The sequence below is a fragment of the Bufo gargarizans genome, chromosome 9, assembly GCF_014858855.1.
Source record: "Bufo gargarizans isolate SCDJY-AF-19 chromosome 9, ASM1485885v1, whole genome shotgun sequence".
NCBI classification, from domain to species: Eukaryota; Metazoa; Chordata; class Amphibia; order Anura; family Bufonidae; genus Bufo; species Bufo gargarizans.
Genome location: NC_058088.1, coordinates 31,012,205 through 31,030,104, shown reverse-complemented (window position 1 = coordinate 31,030,104; position 17,900 = coordinate 31,012,205). Strand labels below are relative to the sequence as shown.

The following is a 17,900-nucleotide window of genomic DNA, read 5'->3' as shown; positions in this document are numbered from 1 at the left end:
TCTTTCCAAGGAATCTGTCACCAGTTTTATGCTGCAGGGTTCTAACAGTTCCAGCGCATGATATTCATGAGCTTCTGGATTTTTTAACCCTCCAAGCCCCCACCACCACTACAGTTGACTTTTTTTTTAAACCGGTGACAAATTCCCTTTAATTCATTATAATGGTGAACCCCCTACTGTTTAATCTGTATGGTACATGCATGTCCACCTTCTGAGGTGGTCACACATGCTCAGCATCCTCCCTCAACTACCACCTGCCATATCTGTTAGAAGCTGTGACAGTTGCAGTGAGAGAACTGCACCGAAAGGACATGTCCCCCTGAGAAAGGACATACAGTCAAGTCCATAAATTTCCGGACATCGACACAATTCTACCATTTTTGGCTCTATACACCACCACAATGGATTTGAATGAAACAAACTAGATGTGCTTTAACTGCAGACTGTCAGCTTTAACTTGAGGGTATTTACATCCAAATCAGGTGAACGGTGAGGGATGAAACTTTTTATATATTTGTCACCGCTGTTGCCACAATACCTTCCCACAAAGAATATCTCCACCTTCCCCACATTTGTCTTCTGCTCCTCAAAGCCGTTAAACTGGTTTGTGGTGGAAAAATTTGTAGGTGTCAACAAGTGAACAGTTCAATGGTAAAATATTTCAACGTGACCATGGATGGTGAATGACCAAACAAAACAAAAAAAATGCTGGGTGTCTTGTTTCCAGGATACTTGGTCAGTGATGACGCCTTTGGCTAGAATGTGAAGAATGTGGCAGCTATGCCCACTTAGTAAAAGAGAAAGATGAGGACGGAGGAATTTGGAGAACAAACCTGTTTGGTTCCCTAAAGGGCACGGCACATTCAGCTCCTCCCAGACATGGGCTTGGCTGTTTTCAGTAGAGCACATCTTCAGTCAAAGCTCACACAGGTAAAACCTGAGTCACATCTACCTGACAGCTCTGGAGACAGCCATCACAGGCACGCCTGTACAGGGATTGTTTGAGAAGACCACGGTCAGAATCTTACAAGGCTTGTAAACCTTCACAGCACAGGTAAAATCTAATTCTAATCAATTCATTGTTTTACTGATTTAAAGGATTGTAGCTTTAAATAGTAGTACATGTAATGCAAATATATGCATCTAGACATATACTTATGGACAAATGTCTACATGGGCGATGTATGAAGACAACCCCACCACCTCTGCAGGCAAGTCCATCGATAGGCTAACTAGACCAAGGTCAGAATCTTACAAGGCTTGTAGACCCTCACAGTGCAGGTAAAATCTAATTCCAATGAATTCATTGTAAGGACTGTAGCTTTAAATAGTAGTACATGTAATGCAATATATGCATATAGATATATATGGACAAATGTCTACATGGGCAAAGTATGAAGACAGCCCCACCACCGCTGTACGCAAGACCATAGAAAGGCTAACTAGCCCAAGGTCAGAATCGCACAAGGCTTGTCAACCCTTCACAGTGCAGGTAAAATCTTTTACACTTACCGACTTAAGGGTCTGTAGCTTTAAATAGTAGTAGATGTAATAAAGTGCGGTGCTGCAGAGGGGGGATAGTACATACAGGTTTCTGTTCTAAGGTATTGGACAAACGTCTACACCAGGGCTGGCCAACCTGCGGCCCTCCAGCTGTTGTAAAACTACAATTCCCACCATGCCCTGCTGTAGGCTGATAGCTGTAGGCAGTCTAGGCATGCTGGAAGTTGTAGTTTTGCAACAACTGGAGAGCCGCAGGTTGGCCATTCCTGGTCTACACGGACACAAGAATTAAATTAACCCCACCACTGCAGCCGAGACATTAGATAGGCTTAATATATTTGAAGGTTATTTTATTTCACCCATACGCGTAGAAAGTCAGAGGACGCGTTTATCGACGGTCTTATCTTCACATTCACTTGTGCATCGTGTCCTCTATTTTCCCTATCCGTGGATATGGCGCCGACATAGCTGGATTAGCATTATGAATGCGGTAAATTTATTTTGGCTTGGGCGATTTGAGAGTGTCTATTGGCAGCAAAGCTTCTACATGATACTCCTGTCTTGCACTATATATTGATGCATATATTATTATTTATTTTTTTACTTGCTTATATAGCGCCGACATGTTCTGCGGCGCGTTACCATTACACGCTGTCTCCGATGGGGCTCCCGATCTAAGTTCCCTATCAGTATGGCTATGGAGTGTGGGAGGGAATCGGAGTATCCTGAGGAAACCCACACAACACCTGGAGATCGTACAAACCCAATGCAGATGTTGTCCTTGGTTTGGCACCTAGGACCCCAGCGCTGCAAGGCTGCGGTGCTAACCACTGAGCCACCACGCTTGGTCATTTTAATAGGGTGTCCTGGCAGACGTAACCCACTGCAGTCAAATCTTCTCTCCACGTCTGGTGAATCATTTACAGCTATTGTTCCCCGTTATCAGCCATGTCAGACTGGAGCGAGGGTGACTTTAAGGTTTTTCAGTGGATTGACTTTATCGCACCTCTCCAGCACTGACATTGTGCAGGACCTCTTCCATCCGTATGTGTGAATTATATTGGAGGCTACACTTGTAGAAGTTGCGAACTTCAGGTTTAATGGCCCTTAAAGTTTCACTTCGTTACAGACTAATGTGTTTTATAAGACACTTTATGTATTCGCTGTGTACAGTGAAGGGGTTAATGGCACGCCGCATCTGCACTGTAACCGTCCCTTTATGCTTAAAATCCTGAACTGGCGTGATTGCTATTTTAAGGACATTACTAATATTTTTATGACTTCTGGACGTCTAAATTGGCAAAAATCTCTCAAGTAAATAGGAATCTTGGCTTCTATGAATGGTTCTCCAGATGCTGGAAACCGGCAACTCCCAACATACACTGAATGTAGCTTAAGGCCTCATGCACACGGCCGTTTTTTTTGCGGTCTGCAAAAACTGTTTCCGTTGATCCGTGTCCGTTTTTTCTTCCGTGGGTCTTCCTTGATTTTTGGAGGATCCACGGACATGAAAAATGAAATAAAAATCAAAGCCAAGTTTGCATTTAAAATGATAGGAAAAAACGGACACGGATCACGGACACAGATCACGGACGTGGATGACAATCTTTTTTACGGACTGGAAACACGGATCACGGACGCGGATGCCAAACGGTGCATTTTCCGATTTTTCCACTGACCCATTGAAGGTCAATGGGTCAACGGAAAACGGAACAATGGTTGCGGATGCACACAACGGTCGTGTGCATGAGGCCTAAAATAAAGGACTGTTTTCCTCTTAGTGCCGAATTTTGCTGTATATACGAATACGGACCAAAAAGCCAGCAGCGGCCTCTTATTCATAGCAAAGCGAGGTCGTGCTGTGTTCGGTTGGCTGCCAGTTGAAAGTGGTGACCGCGGGCCTTTATTGGTGCGGGGTCCAGACAAACACCTCTAGAAGCTGTGTCCATTTACTGTTTAGATCTACATAATCGGGGCTAAACCTTGAGCGGGTCTGCCGTACTGAATTTTTTTTTTATAAAAAACGGCATAGTTTCTACCATGGAATACATGATGGATTTTAACAGTGTCAAAATCGATTGTGTGAACAAAGCCTTAGGCTGGATTCACCCAGGTTTTTTTTGTAGTTTTTTTTACAGCACTCCAGTTTTATTGCATTATTTTTGCTGACTTTTTCTTTGTTAAAAACACTGTTTCCAGATGTTAGCTGTAAGTCTACACTATGGTGTTTTTATAGCAATCTACGGTGGAATTGGGTGGTAAATACTTTCCCGTTTGAAAACTCGTGCGCTAAAAACTAAAATGCAATTTGTAAAAAAAAAAAAAAACGCCTAAAACACTTTAACATTAAACAAAAAACTGGTGTTATTTCATGAGTGTTTTAGACCCCAAAAAGTCAAACAAAATGTCTGTGAGAAGGAAACCTAAATGTCTGTTTATGTAATTGTACATCATTACAATATAGTGATCAACGTTTGTCATTTGGCGCCACTCGTTGTGATGCGTTATCTGCCATTTTGCATGGGACTGCGTGTAAACCTAGTGGAGTCCGAAGGTCCGGCCGCACAGGTCGGGTTTTCTGGAAGCCAAAATCAGGAGTGGATCATGAGAGAAGAGAAGGTATAAAGGACAGACACGACTTCTCTTCTTTTTTTGACTTCACTTCGGAATTCAGGACTCTGGAAACCTGACCGTGCGACTATACCCCCAGAGATCTATAAAACTAGCTCTGCTACATCTGTAGGCATGATCAAGTCATTTCATGGTTGCGTTGTGTCCTGCCCTTGGCTTGTAAACACTTCCCAGCCTTTGTTTTCTAGGCAGGTAGAAGAGATTGCATCTAAATTATATGGTGCGGAGTTTGGGATACAACTGAATGCTTAGATACAGGGATTTGCTGTAGGGGCAGATGATTCTGTTGTGTTTGATTTATAAGACACTTTACCGCATTTTCTTTCCGTATCCGTTGCGTTTTTGTTTTGTTTTTTGCTGCATGTATGCGGAACCATTCACTTCAATGGGTCTGTAAAAAACCCGGTAATGTCTGCATTACATTTCCGTATGTCTGCAAGTCTGTTCCACCAAAAAATAGAACATGTCCTATTCTTGTCCATTTTGCGGACAAGGACAGGCATTGTTCCAATGGATCTGTGAAAAAACGGATGCAACACGGATGTCATCCGTTTTTTTTGAGAACCGCAAAATGAATACGATCGTGTGCATGAGCCCTGCTTATACAGATTTTGCATTGAGGCTCAGAAGCTTCAAGGTAAAAGAGTTGTCCCATATCACTACTATATGCCACCAATATCCGATAGGTGTGGGTCTCAGAGGTGGGGCCTGCAAAAATGAGAATGGGCCCCTGAAAGAGAAGCAGAGCACACCATGCATGCACAGCGTGCTCTCCATTAATTTCTGTAGAAGTTCAGAAAATAGCTGAGCTAGCGCACTTGGCTATTTTCAGGAGTCCCATAGAAATCAATGGAGAGTGCACTGCACAAGCGCGCCTCTGCTCCACTCACTTCCACAGATAATCAAGCCAGCAGTTAGCTATTTTTCGTCAGTTCCATAGAAATGGATGGATGGAGGTCATGCATGCGCAGCTGCCAGCCACTCATTTCGAGGGTCCCTTTCTGGAGATAGTTGTGGGTTCTAAGAGGTGGTACCCACAACTATCTGGGATTGGTGTCATATGCCACGAATGTCTCAGGTGAGACAACCTTTTAAAGCCTCTGGTTTCTGTATAAAATGCTGATTACCCCGGTTAATACATTACTTAACTTCTTTTCGATGGCTGCAGGCTGTATTAGGCTCCTTTCACACTAGCGTTCGCTGGTCCGCTCGTGAGCTCCGTTTGAAGGGGCTCACGAGCGGACCCGAACGCAGCCGTCCAGCCCTGATGCAGTCTGAATGGAGCGGATCCGCTCAGACTGCATCAGTCTGGCGGCGTTCAGCCTCCGCTCCGCTCGCCTCCGCACGGACAGGCGGACAGCTGAACGCTGCTTGCAGCGTTCGGGTGTCCGCCTGGCCGTGCGGAGGCGTGCGGATCCGGCCAGACTTACAATGTAAGTCAATGGGGACGGATCCGTTTGAAGATGCCACAATATGGCTCAATCTTCAAGCGGATCCGTCCCCCATTGACTTTCAATGTAAAAGTCTGGACGGATCCGTACGAGGCTATTTTCACACTTAGCTTTTTTAAGCTAATATAATGCAGACGGATCCGTTCTGAACGGAGCCTCCGTCTGCATTATTACGATCGGATCCGTTCAGAACGGATCCGATCGAACGCTGGTGTGAAAGTAGCCTTATAGTGCAGAGCTGCATTCACAATTCTGCTGGACGTTATTGCAGGGCTGTCATTAGACAACAAGTTGGCTCATATTTTATGGCTCTTTTACATGGGTGGCTAATCAGGAATACTGTGTAACATGCCACTGATCACCTGATAATTCTTGTTTGTCAGGTGATCACATAAAATATGATCGTTTGTAGGAACGTACAATCGTATTAGTGATCATTCAGCCTCAGACTAATGATAATTGTGTAGATACAGGTAACAAATACTGATCAACATGCTGTACTCATTGATCGGTGCTCATTACTAGTGATGAGCGGCAGGGGCAATATTCGAATTCGCGATATTTCGCGAATATTCATTTGCGATTATTTTCTTGATTGTGAAAATCGGCAATGTAATATGCGCGTATTGCGCGCGCAATACAGGCGTGGGTCACTGTTGCTACATTTTCCAAGCTGCTAGAAGTTTCCTGAGACTGGAGAAAATGGTTGGCACGGCAGAACATTAGAATAGCTTTATATACAGATAGAGTGCTCCAATATATTCGCAATTGCACAAATCGGCAATTAATGATGCGCATATTTTGGCGCAACACGTGCAACTTCACATTTTAGCAGGTCTGACTACATCTTACTGATTGGTGCACTATGTATTGTTGTGACATGACAGCACTCTGTCTGTAGCGTGTATGTATGGACAGCAGAACCTATCAGCTACACTATATCAGGATATAACCTACACGGACTATCTCCCACTGACTATCTGTATTATATATATATGAGCTAACTAACTGACTATCTAATGTAATGACTCAGCAAAGCACAGAGCACAGCAATGATGCTGCTGTCTCTCTCAGAACTGCAATAAACTGCAGAAAACGGCTGCTGGGGAGGTTCTTATATAGTAAGGGGTCGGCAACTTTCCTATTGGTTGCTAGGGGTGTTGCTGAGCTCAGACAAAGATACTGCAACCTTCTCATTGGCCCATAAGCAAGTAGGGAGGTTACTGATGGAAAAAAAAAATCTAGAATATTCACGAATACGAATATATAGCTCTATATTCAAAATTCTTGAAGTGGCGATATTCGCGATTTAAAATTTGCGATATAAAAATTTGCGCCCAACACCACTCATTACCGGGTGAAATATCTTTCCATTTACAATAACACTTCATTTTTCCTACACTTTCCAGAATGCCAGTCACCCTATCGGCTTCTCTGCAGAGAGATTTCAGTTCTAAAACCTGCAGAATTATGAATGCAGCTGTGCAGTATAATACAGTCTAGGATTCAAGGACGATACATAATGTATTGATGGAGAGAAATTCTACATATAAACTAAAATGGTCTTCATAGGTGCACAAATGCTTTAAGGCTTGTATGGGATGATGAAGCACTCGCACTTTTTGCTGCATGCAGCAGTATTTTGTCCAGCTTTTTTGTCGGAATCTGTGCCATCTGGGATGTCAGCAAGCCACCAAAACACTTACTCCATCTCCTGCTCCAGTGGTCCATGCCTGTCGGTGTGTCTCCGTTCCTTCCCAGAGGGAACTGCCCTTCCCCAGTGCAATAGGTATTGTAGCTTGCTAGTCCCTGTGATGGTTTTCCATATTCCATTCTGACTTCCCGTGCTCGACCTCTGCCTGTTTACCGATTTTGAACTTCAGCTGCCTAACGTGATCCCTGCTTGACTCTTGAACTAACAATCAGAATAATAAACTCTGCCTGCCCTGACTTCCTGTGATTGACCTCTACCTTTTTACCAATTTTCAACGTCAGCTGCTTGACTCTCTGACTGACAATCAGAGACTACTTTAAGAGTTAGGGGCCTGGTGGTACTCCTGCAGTAAAGTCCAGATCCCTGTATAGGGGTTAAAGCATGAAGACCAGGGGAGGCACATAGATAAAACCCTTAGAAGTAGCCCCAAGCCAAATGTGTCCCATGATGCTGTTGGTCCATGCTCGCTTTTGTAACATCACAGATGTGAACCTAACCTTAGTAGGGGTTCCTTAAATCTATGAATTCACATTTTTCACTGTGATATCATTACTATGTGACTTTATTATTGTCATTCATGGAGATGGTCATACTAGGAAAGATGTCTCATGATGCTTGGCGAGATACCTTCAGCTAAGATGTATGGATATCGCTAAGGTCCAATATTTTCCTTTAAAAAAAAAGAATTGGTTAATTGTAAAGAAATTTTCCAGCATCTGTCAAAAACTATTTATGCAACATCCAATGAATCAGACTATATATACCTACTTAAAGGGGTTGTCCAGGTTCAGAGCTGAACCCAGACATACCTCCACTTCCCCCACGGCAGCCCCCTGACATGAGCATCTGAGCAGTTCATGCTCCGATGCTTTCCTTTGCCCTGCGCTAAATCTCGCAGGGCAAATGCATTTTTTGAAGATCTGGTGACGTACCGGGGCTCTCCATGGGGCTGCCAGGAACCCCGGTGACTTCACCAGCACTGATGGGTGGGATTTAGCGCTGCCCTATCCAGTAAAACAGCTAGGGCAGCGCTAAAGCCAGCACATCAGAGCCGATGACGTCACCGAACACACTGCCGGGCGGAAGGTTCCACCCGGCAATGTGTTATGGAAAACAAAAGAGGCCTTGCCCTGTGCGATCTAGCGCAGGGCAAGGGAGCGCATCGGGGCATGAGATGCTCCGATGCTAGCCTCAGGGGGGCTGCCTGGGTGAAAATAAGGGTATGTCCAGGTTCAGCTCTGAACCCGGACAACCTCTTTAATATAAACACACATCAGCCATGATGATTTACTATAGACTATGTACCTGCCATAACGTGTGTATACTTCAGTGTTTTCCCTTTTTGTTTGCTTGTATGCCTACAGGGTGACTCCTGTGCAATTGCCTTCTGTATCTAGGAACGATACAAGGCATTGTTTGTAGACCTTGCATTTATGAAGGCACAATGACACTCCAGACCTGACAAACATGTGACCACAATGCGTCTCTTTCCTTGAAAGCTGAGCCTTTTGTTCACCGGCCTTGCTTTTAATTAGATGGAGGCTTTTCAGAAATGTGCTTTGATGGTATTGCATGTGGGATATGACCTTGTGTATTTGTATCACATGTGCATACCTAAGGGTCACCTTTGACTCAATATTTAGGGTTTTACAGTATGTTCACTTCTTTATCCAAGTACAGCACAATCTGGATAGACCAAGGCTATTGACATACTGCTCTGGAGTGTTATTATTGCCCACTTTAGACTAAGCATGGTCATATCAATGATGTCCCCTGTGATCCTCAGGCTTCTTTACAGAGGTTTTACAATTGTTGCTATATCCATCTTTCTCCTTACTGGTCAACCTCTTATTCCTTTTGAGTTTTCAAAGCATAATGGTCCTTTCCAATGAATAGGATCATCTCAGAAATAGAATATATCCAAGACACACTTCACTTGTCCTTGAATTCGTATCATCTTAAGGAACCTCCACCTCAATCTTTTATGATCAGTACAGGTACTGGGTTTGACAACATTATTTAATGTTTATTATCCTATCATCAAGTAAAAGTTAAGTTTTATCTCCTTATTGCCTATATTAAGACGTTTTCAGATTTTGGGAGTTTTCTATGAGTGGCACAATTGGCCCCTTCATTTTTGTCTATTATTCTAATATAAAAGCTGCCTAGGTACACACTTATCACTATTGACCCAAGCCCTACTAAGATATTGAAGTACCTTCAAATGTTTTTGCCTTCTCCCACAGAAGCAACTAAATCTATTAATAAATCCAATATGATTAATACCTTTAAATCAAATTTGCAACAAAAAAAAATGGACACTTTATGACGGTGCCTGTGAATAGGTTGTGGTCATTAACTCTTTAGGTATGCATTTTACTGGAGGTAACTATTGTTCTCTAGGTCTACAATGCAGCATATCATTGTAAATGGTGCACACTAAGGATCTATAATAGGAAGGTAGTGACATTTTTCATTGTAAGCATATTAAAATTCCTCACTTGCCCATTATAATGGTGATGACCTTCTATGATGTAATTACTATGGTGGCCTTGGCCTCAACCCAATTCTGAAACACAGAATGTTGTTGGATAACCAATAGTCAAATCTACATCTTCCGAGACAGTCCGTCTGAATTTTCTTATTGCATTAAACAAATTGAAGAATGCATACATGGACTTTTATCGTGACATTACTATTAAAATAGCACAGTGATATAACCTCACATTGAGTATCCTCCCTGTAATTTGCATTGAATAGTACAAGTATGACATCAGTAAAGGAGAGGCCTGCAAACAGGAGAAAAGGGCTGACTATATTATTACTGTATATAGAAACTGATTCCATTGATATTCATCTTTGTGTGGTAAGATTAAGTAGACTTGGTGCTCCAGAGTAAATAATCCACAATTCAGTCCAATAAACGCTGAAAAATAGCAAAAAGAAAAAAAAAAGGTATCTAGTTTCACTACTCCACGCAGTTGTGTGTCTCAAAATCTCCAACCCGGTTGCAACCCTTGAGCGTGGATGTTGTTGTCTTCTTGCATGTGGATAATGGTGGAGGCTGCTGAAATGTTCCCACCTTTTGTTTTTTTAGAATCTCTTGCACCCTGTTGCTGTTTTATGCGATCTCTCCACAGAGAGGAACGTACTGCACTCTGTTACTAATTGGTACAATCTTTTCACTGAGATTGGACATAGGTCCTAGCAGTCCTGCAGCCTTAGTGCATCAGAAATATCAGGAAAGTGGAGAGGAAGCTGATCATTCTTATGGCTCTTTCACATCAGTGTTCTTTATTTTTGTAGTTCTTCTCGGTTATAGGACCAGAACAAAGAAAATAATGGAAGCACCATATTCGGCACATAACTAATAGCAATGTAGCCAAACAGATCCCATTGACTATAATGGGGATCCATTTGGTTTCCGTTTCGGAGGGCGCTTTTTTTTTAGAGGAGAAAAAAGTTCTGCATACAGGACTTTTCTCTCCTCTATTTTTCATCAAATCTGTGATGGACGCCCCGAACTGAGCCTCTAATGCAGATGTGAACATGTCCTAAAAGGGATTAATCTCTTTAATATTATACTCTCAAAGATAACTTTAAAAGCAGCGCATCAACGTTAAAGTTTCTACATGGAGAGTCCACACAGTACTTGACACCACTGATATCTGTGGGTAGGTTTTATACTTGTATGCCGGATGGTAAATAATGTGGAACCCCGATAAGGGAAGTCTCTGTGCTGGACTATTATGGAAGACCACCAGTGACTGTTCCAAAGGTCAAAAAACATTAGTGCCTGCATGCACTAGCTATATACTGGTAATATACTTTCACGAACCAGCGGGTGTGAACCCACTATGCCACGTGTCCTACCTCCTCTAAGGGCGTTGTCTAAGTGAACCCCTGGATCATGAATCCAATCTGTTCAAGAGAAAAATGGCCTTGTTGCCCACAGTTCTGTCTACAACTACATATTCTTTAGGAAGCAGGTTCAGTCCAAGTAATGAGAGAAGCCAAAGCTAGCACATTGTATATGACCATCCATGACTTGTCCAGGATAGGTTCCACTGAATCAGTCATTCACAGAAAATATCAATCTCTTCCCTATTGGCTTGCTTATTGACTACTGGATGAACATGCATCATTTCACAACAGCGTGAGAAAAGATGAGACCTTGTGGACCCTTTACCCTTTAAGCGAGGAACGAATGGAATCAGGATAACCTCCTCCTATCTATATTTCTTCCAACAGCAGATCTTAAGAGACGGCCTGGAAGCCTCCATAGATATTAGACTTTTAGAACATGCCTTTGAATTCAGATGGATCCTCTAACAAAAAGCCTATTTTCTATGGTACAGCTTTATTCCTAACTTACGTAAAACTTAGAAACTCTTGAGAGCTAATATAAAAGCCGCCTAGGTACACGCCTATCACTATTAACTGAAGCCCTACTAAGATATTGAAGTACCTTCAAACGTTTTTGCCTTCGCCCACAGAATCAACTAAATCTATTAATAAATCCTATATGATTAATACCTTTAAATCAAATTTGCAAAAAAATGGACAGTTTATGACGGTACCTGTGAATAGGTTGTGGTCATTAACTCTTTCAGTATGCATTTTACTGACGGTAACTATTGTTCTCTAGGTCTACAATGCATCATATCATTGTAAATGGTGCACACTAAGGATCTATAATAGGAAGGTAGTGACATTTTTCATTGTAAACTTATTAAAATTCCTCACTTGCTCATTATAACGCTGATGACCTTCTATGATGTAATTACTATGGTGGCCTTGGCCTCAACCCAATTCTGAAACACAGAATGTTGTTGAATAACCAATAGTCAAATCCACATCTTCCGAGACAGTCCGTATGAATTTGCTTATTGCATTAAACAAATTGAAGAATACATACATGGACTTTTATCGTGACATTACTATTAAAATAGCACAGTGATATAACCTCACATTGAGTATCCTCCCTGTAATTTGCATTGAATAGTACAAGTATGACATCAGTAAAGGAGAGGCCTGCAAACAGGAGAAAAGGGCTGACTATATTATTACTGTATATAGAAACTGATTCCATTGATATTCATCTTTGTGTGGTAAGATTAAGTAGACTTGGTGCTCCAGAGTAAATAATCCATAATTCAGTCCAATAAACGCTGAAAAATACCAAAAAGAAACAAAAAAGGTATCTAATTTCACCACTCCACGCAGTTGTGTGTCTCAAAATCTCTACCCCGGTTCCAACCCTTGAGCCTGGATGTTGTTGTCTTCTTGCATGTGGATAATGGTGGAGGCTGCTGAGATGTTCCCACCTTTTGTTTTTTTGGAATCTCTTGCACCCTGTTGCTGTTTTATGCGATCTCTCCACAGAGAGGAACGTACTGCACTCTGTTACTAATTGGTACAATCTTTTCACTGAGCTTGGACATAGGTCCTAGCAGTCCTGCAGCCTTAGTGCAGCAGAATTATCAGGAAAGTGGAGAGGAAGCTGATCATTCTTATGGCTCTTTCACATCAGTGTTCTTTATTTTTGTAGCTCTTCTCTGTTATACGACCAGAACAAAGAAAATAACAGAAGCACCATATTCGGCACATAACTAATAGGAATGTAGCCAAACAGATCCCATTGACTATAATGGGGATCCATTTGGTTTCCGTTTCGGAGGGCACTTTTTTTTTAGAGGAGAAAAAAGTTCTGCATACAGGACTTTTCTCGCCTCTATTTTTCATCAAATCTGTGATGGACGCCCCGAACTGAGCCTCCAATGCAGATGTGAACATGTCCTAAAAGGGATTAATCTCTTTAATAATATACTCTCAAAGATAACTTTAAAAGCAGCGCAATAACGTTAAAGTTTCTACATGGAGAGTCCACACAGTACTTGACACCACTGATATCTGTGGGTAGGTTTTATACTTGTATGCCGGATGGTAAATAATGTGGAACCCCGATAAGGGAAGTCCCTGTGCTGGACTATTATGGAAGACCACCAGTGACTGTTCCAAAGGTCAAAAAACATTAGTGCCTGCATGCACTAGCTATATACTGGTAATATACTTTCACGAACCAGCGGGTGTGAACCCACTGTGCCACGTGTCCTACCTCCTCTAAGGGCGTTGTCTAAGTGAATCCCTGGATCATGAATCCAATCTGTTCAAGAGAAAAATGGCCTTGTTGCCCACAGTTCTGTCTACAACTACATATTCTTTAGGAAGCAGGTTCAGTCCAAGTAATGAGAGAAGCCAAAGCTAGCACATTGTATATGACCATCCATGACTTGTCCAGGATAGGTTCCACTGAATCAGTCATTCACAGAAAATATCAATCTCTTCCCTATTGGCTTGCTGATTGACTACTGGATGAACATGCATCATTTCACAACAGCGTTAGAAAAGATGAGACCTTTACCCTTTAAGCGAGGAACGAATGGAATCAGGATAACCTCCTCCTATCTATATTTCTTCCAACAGCAGATCTTAAGAGACTGCCTTGAAGCCTCCATAGATATTAGACTTTTAGAACATGCCTTTGAATTCAGATGGATCCTCCAACAAAAAGCCTATTTTCTATGGTACAGCTTCATTCCTAACTTACGTAAAACGTAGAAACTCTTGAGAGCTAATATAAAAGCTGCCTAGGTACACGCTTATCACTATTAACTGAAGCCCTACTAAGATATTGAAGTACCTTCAAACGTTTTTGCCTTCGCCCACAGAAGCAACTAAATCTATTAATAAATCCTATATGATTAATACCTTTAAATCAAATTTGCAAAAAAATGGACACTTTATGACGGTGCCTATAAATAGGTTGTGGTCATTAACTCTTTAAGTATGCATTTTACTGGCGGTAACTATTGTTCTCTAGGTCTACAATGCATCATATCATTGTGAATGGTGCACACTAAGGATCTATAATAGGAAGGTAGTGACATTTTTCATTGTAAGCGTATTCAAATTCCTCACTTGCTCTTTATAATGGTGATGACCTTCTATGATGTAATTACTAAGGTGGCCTTGGCCTCAACCCAATTCTGAAACACAGAATGTTGTTGGATAACCAATAGTCAAATCTACATCTTCCGAGACAGTCCGTATGAATTTGCTTATTGCATTAAACAAATTGAAGAATACATACATGGACTTTTATCATGACATTACTATTAAAATAGCAGAGTGATATAACCTCACATTGAGTATCCTCCCTGTAATTTGCATTGAATAGTACAAGTATGACATCAGTAAAGGAGAGGCCTGCAAACAGGAGAAAAGGGCTGCAAGCAAGTGCGGGTGCGATGCGTTTTTCACTGATGGTTGCTAAGAGATGTTGTTTGTAAACCTTCAGTTTGTTATCACGCGCGTGAAAAGCGAAATAGTGCGAGTTTCACTGGACGCACCCTGAACGTATCCAGACCTAATCCGTCCTGATTGTGTGAAAGAGGCCTAAGGCCCCTTTCACGCAAGCGAGTTTTCCGTGCGGGTGCAATGCATCCTGACCCATTTATTTCAATGTACATGAGCGTTTTTTTTTCATCAGTTCTGCGTTGCGTAAAAAACGCAACATGTTCTATATTCTGGCCCCATATAAGTGAATGGGGCTTCAGTGAAAAACGCATCGCATCCGGAAGCAAGTGCGGGTACAATGCGTTTTTCACTGAAGGTTGCTAAGAGATGCTGTTTGTAAACCTTCAGTTTTTTTATCACGCGCGTGAAAAACGCATCAAAACGCATTGCACCCACGTGGAAAAAACTGAACGCAATCGCAGACAAAACTGACTGAACTTGCTTGCAAAATGGTGAAAGTTTCACTGATCTCGCCCTGAACGCATCCGGACCTAATCCGTCACGCTCGTGTGAAAGAGGCCTAACTGATGGAAATCACCGACGCGTGAATAAGGCATTAGATATAGCCATAAGGCCCCTTTCACACGGGCGAGTATTCCACGCGGGTGCAATGCGTGAGTTGAATGTGGTACCCAGACCGGAACTTCTTCACAGAAGTTCAGGTTTGGGTTCAAGGTTGTGTAGATTGTATTTTTTCCCTTATAACATGGTTATAAGGGAAAATAATCGCATTCTGAATACAGAATGCATAGTACAATAGGGCTGGAGGGGTTAAAAAAATAAATACAAATAAATAAATTTAACTCACCTTAATCCACTTGTTCGCACAGCCGGCATCTCTTCTGTCTTGTTCTGTGAGTTATAGGACCTTTGATGATGTCACTACGCTCGTCACATTGTCCGTCACATGATCCACCACCATGGTAAAAGATCATGTGATGGACCATGTGATGAGCGCAGTGACATCACCACAGGTCCTTTACCCAGATCCTGAAGAAAAAGACAGAAGAGATGCCGGCTGCGCAAACAAGTGGATTAAGGTGAGTTAAATTTTTATTTTTTATTTTTTAACCCCTCCAGCGCTATTGTACTATGCATTCTGTATTAAGAATGCTATTATTTTCCCTTATAACCATGTTATAAGGGAAAATAATACAATCTACAGAACACCTAACCCAAACCCGAACTTTTGTGAAGAAGTTTGGGTTTGGGTGCCAAACATGCCGATTTTTCTCACTCGCATGCAAAACGCCTGGCTATGAGCTGTGCGCTGCGATTGGCCAGCACTGCAGCAAGGGACACGCCTCCTACAAAAAAATCAGTCCAATACAACAGACGGAGCTGAGACACCGGAGCCTATACCGGGCGAACGGAGCGGCGCCCAGACATACTAGTAAGTGCAGGGGGACCCCTGGGCGCCGCTCTGCCCACAGATAGAGTTAGTTTTTAGTTTGTATACTAGTGAAAGGTCCTCTTTAAGTCTTTGTCTATGATATGTCAGACTATGGGAGAATGCTCTAGGGCTCATCCAAAGTTTGGTAATAAATCTGTAATTAACGCTTGCAAAGTTGCAATATCCAACGCTTCAGCTTTCAAACCAGGCCTACATGAAGGGAAATCTAGCTCACAGGCCTATAATAAGGACTTCTTCCATGTAGAAGTAAATGTTTTATTGCTTTCTTTTATTGTAATCAGGAAGCTCCTGGGGCAGGATTATACATGTTGCTCTGTAGGAATGCTTGGAGAAACCTCAGCTAGCAGCCAATAGGCCAGAAATGCTATTCATTTACCATGGACACATTTACTAAGCATCTAACCAGTTGGTCAAGTATAAGTATAATGGAATGATATACAGCGAAACCTCTTCGAGACAACCACCCACAATTGCATTGAAAATGGTTCTCTATGAGGTGGTCTTGCCAGGATACACAATATTTGGTGAAACTGAAAAGATGTCATGGTCTGGATAAGGGATAGTCTTCTAAAAGAGGTGGTCTTTTAAAGAAGTTTCACTATATATGTGTGTATGTATGGCTGATTCTTTGGTTCCTCAAAGATCTCCTCAGTGCACTTTTACATGTGGTGGCTATGTATGTTAAACCTTCAGTACCGCTGTTAGGGCATGCTGAGGGTTCTGGTTTTGTATGAGCTGTAGAGCTACTGGTTAAAGGGGTTGTCCCATAAAAAAATATTCAGCCGTTTTCAAACCAGCACCTACATCTGAATACTTTTGTAATTGTATGTAATTAAAATTTTTGCATAGCCACTGAGTTATTCAATAAAATGTATCTGTATAGCGCCACCTGCTGTTTGTTTTTTTCTATATGTTTGACCTGCTCACTGAGCTGGCCGCACATGCTCAGTTTCATCCTTCAACTGCCTCCTGAGCTGTGATAGGAAGAGCTGAGACACGCCCCCTTAGCTGCAGCAGAACAGACACTCCCCTTGAGCTTTCAGCTTGATATAACTCAAGCAGAGCAATGAATGAGGAGATCTCTGGATCCATGTAAGGTAACTGGCTGGTTCTAGCTTTGTTAGAAAGAGGTTGTCATGTACTATATGATGTCCGATTTTAATTTTTTTACATCAGTCATCGGATAACCCCTTTAAAAACCACTACTTTGAGCTGACATTTCTGTGGTGACCCAGATGTACCAGTTTATTTGGTGTAATGCACTCTTGGAAGTGTTTCCTAAACAAACTTATGTGTTTAAGAAAAATGTCAGACATGAGGAAATCCACTTTCACTTGCAGGAAATCTCGCAATACTGCTAACCGGGGAAAATGCTAAGAATGGGAAGGGCCAAAATCAATAGAAATGGGGAGAATAGCACAAGCATCACTATCATCACATTATCAACAGTACAAAATCTATCGGGTCAAATGACTGGAGCCAAATACCATGTCTAAAATCCACAATGGTGCACGCAAAGGGCACTCTACACACAAAAAGGCTTAGTAGATTGATGAAAATTGTATATGTGCATCGCCAAGGTAAACTGAGCGATCCAAACGGTAACACCGAGGCAGATTTACTAATCCTGCTTAAAATGTAGACAGTGTAAACTTAGACGGGCAGTCTAACGCTACAAAGGCAGCATAATACAGTACTAGCTAAGTAGATGAGATATTCAAAAATCTCACATATACAGTGTGCAATATTTCCACACAGATATTGAACTGCAGTGTGGAAATCCAAAGCCTGTCAATTGTTTGTGCAGATTCTTAGTGCACATTTCATC

General features: G+C 42.0%; 1 protein-coding gene across 3 annotated transcripts in view; it reads left to right on the top strand.

The window, feature by feature from the left end:
* The first annotated feature begins 906 nt into the window (after window positions 1-906).
* LOC122946462 (zinc finger protein 185-like) overlaps window positions 907-17,900 on the top strand; it is a 131,178-nt gene continuing 114,184 nt past the window's right edge. For all 3 annotated transcript variants that reach the window (XM_044306123.1, XM_044306122.1, XM_044306121.1), the window contains exon 1: window positions 907-1,054. The gene's annotated coding sequence lies outside the window, so the exon portion shown is untranslated. The remainder of the gene's footprint in view (window positions 1,055-17,900) is intronic.